The 10,929-nt window shown below is 41.4% G+C and overlaps 1 pseudogene; it reads left to right on the forward strand.

Moving 5' to 3' along the window:
* The first annotated feature begins 583 nt into the window (after positions 1-583).
* On the forward strand, positions 584-10,697 carry LOC149210026 (DNA-directed RNA polymerases II, IV and V subunit 6A-like; annotated as a pseudogene).
* The last annotated feature ends 232 nt before the right edge of the window (positions 10,698-10,929 follow it).

Raw genomic sequence — 10,929 nt, forward strand, 5'->3', positions numbered from 1 at the left:
TGTCATTTGAGGGAATTGAACCTCAATGAGGAAAATAACAAATCATTCCTTAATTTTGAATATTATCTACTTCACGAATCATTTTTTTTAAAATTAAAAACCCAACAATCTCTTTTAAGCTTTGGCACCAAACCAAATAAACTTACCCCTCATTTAATGCTTAAAATAATATACTAGAGAATCAATTAGTTAGAGAACACCATAGCTCAACCCTTATTAGAGTTTGAAATCACTCCTATCTATGACATTGTTCTACTTCTTAAAGTAAAATTAAGTTCTCTCCAAACTACGACCTTGTTCTCCTTTCAAGTAATCCATATCAAATAAATTATTCCATAACTCTCCGCTTACCCTCACGGCTTGGGAAAACCTCAATTTTTCTTTGACCACAGTGACCTTGCTTTCCTTTAAGGGATCCATGTCACAAAAATTATTCCTTCACTATTGTTCACCATCATGAGGGCCATAACAATTTAAACTCGAAATTCCACGGCCAATATCAATAAAATCAAAGCCAGTCCAATACTCAGTACAAAGCGAGCTGTGTCATTTTTACTCTATTGCGATCACTGCTTTGGAACCCATGGAAGACGAGGACTTCAATGATTTCGACGGAGGATATGTTGGGTAAGATGCCATTGCATGCACAAGGGTTTCAGGGGATATATATTTTTCTTAAGATAAGGGTTTGTACCAAGAAATTCATTGATATAAGGGCTAGTGAGGATTTCTTAGACGTCTATAAGAGAGGGCTTTAATGGGTTATTAAATTGTTTTGCAAGAGAATGTTTTACCAGGTTTTGAGGGTTTCTCAAGCTTTATATAATAGACAGTATTTATGGGTTTCAAATTTTTTTGGTTGTTTTTGGTGCGTGCTAATTTAGAGGGTTTACGACATAGAAAAGTGAAAGGTTCATGAGGATTTTTGTGAGACTAAAATTGTGAGACCAATTCGTTACGCCCCTGTTGATGGTGCTAGACCCACCAACAGGTCAGGGGATCTCTCTAGTAAGAAGTCCCAACTAGACCTCAGACCGTTTAGTGTAGGAGTCCTAGCAGTGGGTCGTACGATATTGCCTTGAGTGCAGTTGTGAGCAGAGGAAAGCAGGATGTCCTTGTTGATAGCAAGGGTGTGACCAATGCAACAAGCCAAGGAAGGTGCATGAAGGGTTCTAACACATGGAAAGTGGAATAAGTGCGCCCCTTGGAAAATTGTGGAAACTCGTAGCTTGGAAGGGAACACACGAGCAAAGATACATCAAAATGTGGAAGGTTTGTGGACCACTGATCTAAAGTGATGGTTAAACCGACAACACATCTCAATAAGACTCATACATACATATATAGAAAGTCCATACATACATGCGTAAGAAAACATATACATATATTGTTAGCATAACCAAGAGAACTAAAATAAAATATCAACATATGCATCAAACTTGTTGGCTCTGTTATATTAAGAAAGTGAAAGTTCCAATGAGACATACAATCATGTCCATCTATTACTCCCAACAATGGATCATTCCAGTCACTGCCACCTTCTCCTCCAAATAGATATACTAGCTTTGCACTATGGGGAATCCAAAGCTCATTACAATACACTCCAAGCTTTCTCTAAGATACACCTATAGGACGCTTGGCTCCCAAAATCCTTTACAATGAGTTATGAGGTTCTATAAATAGGAATGGGTGGGCTAACCCTTGACATTCCCCTCTGTGACATTCCCTGATGATTATTCAACTACTACATGACTGTTACATTCAACCATCGACACTTGGTCTTTTACTTTTACAAGATGTTACATTACAATCTGCACATGTACCCATGTGGGACAAAATACGATTGAGCAAGCCATGCAAGACACTACTAAGACTTGGAAAATTGTGGGAAAACCAACTCTTTGAAATATTCATGATGATCGATGGTGGTGAACTGATGCCAAGCTTGGTAGTTTGTGATGGTGTCTACATGGTCAATGGTGACATCTTGCTGAAAGCGAACTCACACCATCGTTACATATCGGTACATTGTTTTAGCACCTCTGACCAACTAGTTTGATAACATGTGCATCACAGTCTTGAGTGTAGCTGGAATAGAAACATACTGATGCATAGGGTCTATGTTGATCTCCACAGTTGTACTAGTGGCTACATGCATCAAATCATCAAAGTACATGTCCAGATCCATTCGGACTTGGTTCTTTGATTTTACCTCAGTGAGAATGTCAATCGATGGAATCGTGTGTCTATGCACAATGACATCCATGCTTCTAAACACTCGTACATTGGAAGCTTGCAAACTGGTGATGAGATGCGGGAGATCCTCATAGTTCTGAATCTGACTCTGGTTGCATGCCTTCAAGTCTACCACCTTCGGTGATCCAGGTGGATGTTGGTGGCCACCCACCTATCCCATTTGGACCCCCACAACTGTCTCTTTGAGCTTTTTCAGTTTTTCCAATGTTACGACCCCAGGAAATTGATGTACCAATTTACCCAAACGGGGCCCAAAATTTGGAGTTTCATCTTCTAGGGTTAGGTTTCGAGATGTGAAGGGTTTTCCATTTTTTCTAAACAATAAATACGCCTTCGAGGCTCATTGTAACACAATTCAGAGGCATGTAGCCACCATATCTCTTCTCAGAGATAAGCTAGGTCATCGCCCTAACTAGTTTATTTCCATTTCTGGTTGTAAGCATATTTCAGTATTTTCCATTAATGAAATGAAGCATTATTTCCACTGCATCTTTGTGTATATGGTTATCTCTATATTTTGTTGCGTTCCTATTTAAGTCTGGATCACTAGTACCAGAGTGGTCTACTTTTTCTCTGTTTTTCTTTGCATGTCCCCAACGGGGTCAGGATATAAGGAGTAAGGGCTTGAACTGGTCGAACCTTTGCAAGACTAGCCTCGCAAATCCCGACAACCTCCCATGGCAGATGAGAAGAAAGATGAGGGAGCAAGAGATCCTATCAAAATCTTTCTTGAAGAAGCCCTCGAGTGACAACGGAACGCGATGATGGACAACTTTGCCCAGATCCTTCAGTGGCTACCCAGAAGCGACGCATTGGCTTCTAGCGGCTACTTTGGAAATGCCACGCCCTTTAAGGTACAAGTTAATTTTGAAATCCCCATATTCGAGGGTCAGATAGACACAGATGCCATAGATAAATGGTTAAATCTACTAGAGCGTTATTTTTTTGCTCATGAATTTTCGAGTCGGGGAAAGATAGTTTACGCTCTTCTCCAAGCATCCCCCACGTCAAGGACTAGTGGGAAACCTACTGCGAGCAGAAGAATGAAACTACAGGCTCACTATTTTCTGCCGCACCCACTTGGGATTCACTCTGGGATGTCGTCAAGGAGCACTACTACCTTGTCAAAAGCTATGAGGACAAATACATCAAATGGACCACACTGTGGCAGGGACGAGACCAAGATGTGCCGGAGTTCACAAACATTTTTCATAACCTTCGCACACAGTTGGGTATCAAAGATTCTGAGCTACATCTAGTACTCAAATACCGCGGCTGCCTACACAGATACATCCACGAAGAGATGGAGTTCTTAAACATCTCCTCACTCGGCATAGCATACCGATACACTGTCAAAATCAAGCAAAAGTTCAAACAGAAGAAGCGAGACTTTGGATCTGCAAATCCAAAGCCCAAAGGACAAAGCTAAGGTGGGGTGACCCAAGACAACCCGTCGAAGCCGCAAAAAAAGAACAACACCATGGAGCTGAAGAAGGACACAGGAAAGTGGTGTGAGTTCCACAAGAGTCCCACTCATAACACAAGTGAGTGTCGGACCAAGCAGTCGCTGGTGGCTGAGTTGAAGGCTTTCGAATCAGATGCATGTTCCAACCCTGAGCCAGAACCTGACAAGGGGAATGCCAAAGGGAAGTAGATCATTGATGCGGATCCCAGCGCCACTGTTGCCACCGCTAAAATCCAGAAAAATGAGCCTGAATATCCAAAGGAAGGGGAGTGTCTTTTCCACTCACAGATGAGGGTGTACGGTTCGCCGCTACAATTCATTGTCGATAGTGGCAGCCAAAAGAACCTCATTTCAGCAGAGGTCGTGAAGCGGTTGGGCCTACCAATTACACCACACCCACAGCCATATAGTATTGGGTGGCTTTATGAAGGATGAGATCTCAAAGTTCGCCAACAGTGTCACCTTCCTTACAGCATCAAGCCCTTCACGGACGAGGTATTGTGTGATGTTACACCTCTAGATGTTTGTGATGTACCATTAGGCTAGCCATATTTGTGGAGGCAACATGTTGTGTATGAGTCAAGGCCTCGCGCTGTCATTACTTCTTTGGATAATTCGTTATATAGGATACCGAAGGTAGCCCCACCTACCGCCACCTCTTGGATCACTGCCAAGAAAGGTAGCAAGCTCATCTCCCAGACTAGGAAATTCATTCTCTATCTGGTTCAGTCCCAAAGTAAGGGGAAGATCGTTGGTACATCCATGACCCCTGCAAAGGGTTCCTCCATGCAGCAGCAGCAGCAAAGGGATACGATCATGACAGAAGACACGAACAACTTCTCCTCACCCACAGGGGCACCACACAAGTTTCAAGTGGGTGACAAAGTTTGGTTACATTTGCAGAGAGAACGCCTTACAAGAACCCATCACAAACTTAAAGCACTCCGACATGGTCCTTACACTAGTACCAAGGCTATGGGAAACAATGCTTTGAAGCATAACATTCCTCCATTCCTTCGCTTGCACTGAGTTTTCAATGTGGACTCTCGTCGACCATGTTTCCCACCATTTCTGGACACATCAGAGATTGCAGAACAACTCACCAGAGACCCAGATCAGCAAAAGATTCCTCATCTCAAGGAGGAACTCAACGCAATGGCGACCATTGCTTCCTAAGGGGGGAGGAATGATCCAGGTGGATGTTGGTGGCCACCCACCTATCCCATTTGGACCCCCACAACTATCTCTTTCAGCTTCTTCAGTTTCCTAAATTGTAGCACAATTTAGTATTTTTAGCAGTTTTTCGGGTCCTGAACTTCCGAAGCCATTTTGAGGCATAAACGCCATTTTTTGGGAAATCTGGGGACAACATGGGTCCATGAACCCATATTTCCCTTGGACCCATGTTTCCCTTCCCAAAGTTTTAGTGCTCGGATAGGTCTTTCTAATGAGCTATTGTACAGGTCAAACGAAGATCATATGCCAAAGTTACAACCCGGGGAAATTGATGTACCAATTTACCCAAATGGGGCCCACAATTTGGCGTTTCATCTTCTAGGGTTAGGTTTTACGATGTGAAGGGTTTTCCATTGTTTCTAAACAATAAATAGGCCTTCGAGCCTCATTTTAACACAGTTCAGAGGCATGTAGCCGCCACATCTCTCCTCAGAGATAACCTACCATTGCCCTAGCTGGTTTATTTCCATTTATGGTTGTAAGCATATTTCAATATTTTCCATTAATGAAATGAAGCATTGTTTCCACTGCATCTTTGTGTATATGGTTATCTCTATATTTTGTTGCATTCCTCTTTATGTTTGGATCATTTGGCTTCATCATCTTTGGTAAATGAAATGGGGCTCCTTTCTATCTCATTGTCCATGTTTACATGCGGTTAATAGTGGTGTGCAGATTTGACAAAATGCATTCTCTCCTTGCACAACACTATTGCCAATTGTTGAGATGGACAACTACCTTAAGCACGATGGAGAATATTGAATACAACATTTATATGACTGTCTTGAGGGACGATATGTCATCCAGTATCACTCTCTTCAACTCTTTTCTGGGAGATGATGTGGCTTATTCTTCTCCCTGCTTGGCCGCTCGTAACTCCTTTTCCATGCACTCATTCTCTGCTACCAATAATTGAACACTCAAGCTTGTGGCCTCAGCATATGCTCTTCTAGCTTTGGCTAATGCTACTGGATTCTTGCGCACATCAGATATGATCACTCGTTCTTCAAACTACAGAGGAGATATGTGAACATCCGAAGTGGGAACTCTGCACGACTGCAAAACAATGTGTTGCAACGCATCGAAAGATATTTTGTACAAATCTGCCTCTAGATTGTCTTCAAGGATCTATGTGTCTCCCTGATTGCTTGGGACTTGCTCTACTTTCACATTTTGGTGAAGTCGGTGGGGTGACCTCTCGGTTATGAGGCATGAGTTCAATATCCTATTCGGACTCCGGCTGCACCACACCCATATCAATGTGCTATAGCATCTGTTAAATCTCTTGAGCTAAGTTCGTCTCCTGTGACTGCTCACCTATCTACTCCATGCCAGATGCTCGGATGAGTTCACAGCATATATGGGTCCATTTTATTTAATCTGTGCATGTTGCACCTCCTTCTGTATTTATCCCGGTTGCACTTCATTCTCTCTTCTGTGCAACTTTTGTTCTTCCCATGGTTGATTCTTCAACTCTTGCAACTCCTTTTTTGTTTCCTCCAATGTTCATTTCTCTCTTTTCCTTTCCACGTTCATTATGTCGCGTTGTCGCATCTTAGCATCAATTTGCAAATCTTCTTTCATTATGAGTGGATCTACTTTGAGCTTGCAGCTTTGTTCTGCCTCTACGTTATCAACAACCTCTGTCTTTCCTTTTTCATGCACATGTCTGTTACCCTCTACTGGTACTAATGATGGTGCTCTCTGAGATTCTACTTCGTGCTACTTTGCTAACCATTCCACAACTACGCCGATCGGTTCATTAAACCTGGAGAAGATATGAAAATATCTCCATGGGTCTTCCTCAGGCCAATGACATGCCCCATGGATCCAAGGAAATTTCACTCTCGCACAGTGGTCCTTTACAAAGAAATGCTCATCATACACATTGAAACTTCTGGTGCCAAAAGTGAATATTTTGGACTCCCCCATCTCAAACTCATCATGCTTCAGATTCTATATCTTGTACAACTCAATCTGCAAAGGAAGAGTGGGCCAAGGTGCTTTCTTCTTCCTGTGCAGTCTAGCTGACAACCCTGTCGAGATGTGGTGTGACACTTCTTGCATGGCGATCTTGTCCAACCGATGAGGCATACCAATCTCCTATCTCGATCAATGCCTCCATCACTGCCTACGACATGTAATGTGGATCCTGCTCAAATATCATTTTGTACACCAATAACAAGTCTGTGATGACTCCGTGGGAACTGCATTCAGAGAACAATTTTCAATAAGTGTTGAAAGAGGTTTTCGATGGTGTCCATAACCAACTCAAGCATGGGAAATGCTGGTGGGCACAGATTTCATCTGGTATGTATGTCGACATGTATATCTCTACCTTCTTCCCCTTGGGCAGATGTCAGGCTTCTGTCACCTGTTCGTTGAACCTGAGAGCCAACATGTCAAACTAGTTGCATGGCCTTCCTTAGCTGGTCAGTTGGTCCAATGTAATCACCCAACTCTGCAGGAAGGTCTTTGTGTTCTCTTGGTCATATAAGCAGCATGAAAAGATGAATAAGTACTGATATTCCTTCTGTAGTATCTTCGTCTTGTAAACTGGGCTCAGTGATTTCCTGAACTTGGCTGGATATTTCACCCAAATCTTCAAGATATCTCTGGAGTTTGCACTGTTGGGTCCGCTGAAAGGATTCTCCATTGTGATCATTGGCTGTGGAAAGTGATACATCTCCTGATAGTCCTTCCCGCTGAAGGTGGTAAGCTCTGTCCTGCTGACACAACTTAGCATCATCGTCTTAGCATTAGTGTGTTAGACAATCCAACGTATCATGTTGGTGCATGGAAACACATGATACCTGCATGTAATCCGGTACAAGCCAGACTTGTGGATGTTGACATAGACCCTCCGTCTTCTAGGTATTCCCTAAATGTTCTCGAGAATGTGTCATTCATGTCATGTCGTTCAATCTTAATGTCTCTGTCTATGAACAACTTCGTGTCTTCATAAGCAGGCAAGCTCATAGACACTTGCTCAATTGCATCTCTAGTTGCACTTCCAACAGTGTCCTTTCACCCTGCTCTCTTGGAGTCCATTTTACCTATACTAATAAGAGGTGGATGAAAACCTCATATACCTAGAGACATAGCAACACTCGTGGCAAGAAATTTGTCAGATGAAAATGAAAACAAATCTGAGGATTGACATGCAACATACCTAGATGACTGGGAGTAAAGATTGCGCAATTTTCACGGGGAGGTTGGGAGACTGATTGCCAAAACTGGGAAGGCACAGTCTGGGTTGTCAGGAGGTTGACTAAATGTTGGAACTACATAATGAACAGTCCAACTTGTCTGTTGAGGACTGTAACTGTGCCATGCGTAGTTTCAGTCAGCAAAGGGCATGCAAGCCAGGAGACTACATTACACAATTTTTTGGGTCAGTACGGCAATGCCTCCCAGAATTTTGCAATGTATCCTGGAGGTTAGTGTTGGCTAGGTTTTCATAGTTTGTAGATGGAAGGCAAAGCCTTCACTTCTAGAAATGCAAAATTGATGTCCGGGCAAGGAAAGATCTGGGCCAAGGCAGCCCAGAGTTGTTGACGGGCGAATGAAAATATGAAATGGTTTGGATGCATCACGAGAATGATTGTAAGAAAGAGTGAATGATCATGCAAGAAAAAAGTGAATGCAAGATTCATAAAATGGGAACGCATGCATGTGTGTGAAACGAGTTGCCACAAAGGTGATTGTTCATGCAAAACAATGTCATGCATGTGAAAGGAGTGAGATGCAAATAAAAAATGAAATGGTGCTTCTACAAGCTAACATACATTAAAACGATAGTAGGCATTCAACAAAACCATGCAAACATCATTCCTACAAAGAGAAATACAAAATGCTACAGAAAAGCAACAAATGACATGAAAATTAGACTTACCAAGAAAATCTTGGGCAAAATATGCCGAAGACTCCTAGATGTGATGTGGTATGTTAGATCTCCAAGATCGATGTGAGGAATGAGCTCTATAGCATCGAATACATAAGTTTGTGGCTTAAGACGCGCATGCCACAAATCATGGAAAATGCGACACTTGGAGGGAATTTTCTAAAAGGATCTTTGCATGTAACCTCCAGCTATTAAAAATAGATCCATAAAATTTAGGGATGTGTTTTTCATGTTTCTTTTTCCTATTTCGGGAAAACAATCCCATGCATGCAATTCAGGATTTCTTAGTCCTGGAGGGAACCAATCAACATGGAGGTAGATGCAGTAGTCTGTAAGCTTGGGAAAGGGATTTGTGTAGTTTTTGAGATGAGATAGATTAGTTGTCCCTCAGGCATTGCAAAATTTCTGTGGTTAGCAGGTCAATGCCTGCTAGGAAGCCTAGTGTCAAGCTGGATTGTGCAATTTCTTGAGGAAGGGTTGCCTGGATGGATCTCACAATTTTAGACCCCTGTAGGCAGCCCAACAACATTCCCAATTTCTGGAAGGAAGGTTGGTTCCCCTCCAGAGTTGTATAATTTTGAGAGGGAACATCTCATCAAGAAATTTACCTAAGTCTAGAATGTCAGTCTGCAGGTGGGAGACAAATAAGCTGACATGCATAGGCCGACAAGCCACTAAAGCTTAGATGAAGCCTATGTAATTGACAGTGCAAGGCATGATTCTAAGGATGCTTGGTAGGGAGGCTCCAAAATGAAGCAAAGGAAAAATTTTCGAGGGTGGTTGTAGCCGCTACAATAGCCCCTTGTTTGATAAATTTGTGGTTTTGAAATGCATGTAGATATAAAGAGGAGCCTCCCCAACCTGATATTGAGGTATGTTGTTAACCATTTTCCTTTTTTTTCATGATTTATGTTCAAAATGGAAACCGGTGGAAACCCTTATTTGTTAGGGTTAATTTGTGCCCAAAATGTCATGGGTTCTCTGGCTTTCTTAATTTCATTTTTTTGCAGGAAGAGGTAGGGGCAGAGGAAGAGGAACATGAAGAAGTTCCTGTTGATACACTTGGAGGGGCTGATAAAGAACCTGTAGAATAGGAACAACCAAGCAATAAACCTCAAAAAACCTCAAAGTTCATGACAAAATATGAGCGTGCTAGAATACTAGGCACTCGAGCATTGCAAATCAGGCATGTGTCAATAGGCTATTTAGGATGGTTATTATCTTCCTGACTCTACATTAATATGTTACTAATCAATTTAATATGTATAATATATGTTTTGGGAGAGGGGACATGGATTCATGTTTCTTATTGCCAGAAACTTGTATTGTTTCTTTCTTCGTTTCTTGTTTCTGGTAAGGCATGGAACTGTAGAATCAATACTAGTCAAGATTAATCCTTAATTTAGAGAGTTCTATTTCCAAAAATCCCATGTTACATCTTAGTTCAAGAGTTAAAAATTTTGGTCATCAACTTGACATTTTCCTGTGGCAGCATGAATGCACCTGTCATGGTTGAACTTGAAGGCGAGACTGATCCATTGGAGGTATATTTGTTTTTGACAAACCTCTATTTTATTCCTTTTCTTTTTCCATTTTGAATGAATTTCTTGTCATTATGCATTGGATCTCATTTTTGAAATGCACATTGAGTTAGGAGCATTTTGTAGGACTTGAAATGATCATTTATTTTTATCTTTTGTTTCCAATGCAGTAGTTATTTGAAAAGAGTTTGAAATAGTTTTCCATTTTCTTTGGTGATTGAAGATTGCAATGAAAGAACTCAGAGAGCTGAAGATTCCTTTTACTATTCGCTGCTACTTGCCTGATGGAAGATGAGATGACTGTACATTGCTTTAGTTCCATGGTATTGTGATGTCCCTATATGCCTTCCTTGGCCATCCACCACTATCATCAAGGTTTGTTTCCTTCAAATTAGCATTTATGAGGCCAAATTTAAAATTCAGATCGACAATGTAAAATCACATTTACAAGCAGAAATAAATTAGCAATGGAAATAGCATTATGTTTTTGAATGCTTTATATATATATATATATATATATATATATA

The sequence above is a fragment of the Pinus tabuliformis genome, chromosome 1_2 (assembly GCF_031772625.1).
Source record: "Pinus tabuliformis cultivar Carrire ecotype Pingquan chromosome 1_2, CPIR1, whole genome shotgun sequence".
Lineage (NCBI taxonomy): Eukaryota > Viridiplantae > Streptophyta > Pinopsida > Pinales > Pinaceae > Pinus > Pinus tabuliformis.